We start from the raw sequence: 329 nt of genomic DNA, 5'->3' as shown, positions 1-329 counted from the left end.
CATGTTTCAGCCCTACGCTTAGAGAATCACACACTCTTTCAAATATACCTGGCTGGTCAGATATCCCCATTGTACTCCACTCTCCCCTACTCCTTTGTTCATTACATTCTAAAGATGACACGACTAATAAGAAAATGACATAGAGCTCAAATAACAAAAAAGCTTGTATCTTAGAAGATATTCGTCTTAGGACCCATGTTAATTAGAACTTTTCTTCTTGTTTTGATCAATACTACCTGCTATCAAAATATGTGACCCTTTTTTTCAACACTCTGTATATATATATATATATATATATATATATATATATATATATATATATATATATA

Source organism: Odontomachus brunneus, unplaced genomic scaffold (genome assembly GCF_010583005.1).
Source record: "Odontomachus brunneus isolate Ranch 3 - 2012 unplaced genomic scaffold, Obru_v1 Obru_scaffold_139, whole genome shotgun sequence".
NCBI classification, from domain to species: Eukaryota; Metazoa; Arthropoda; class Insecta; order Hymenoptera; family Formicidae; genus Odontomachus; species Odontomachus brunneus.
This window is presented reverse-complemented; position numbering follows the sequence as displayed.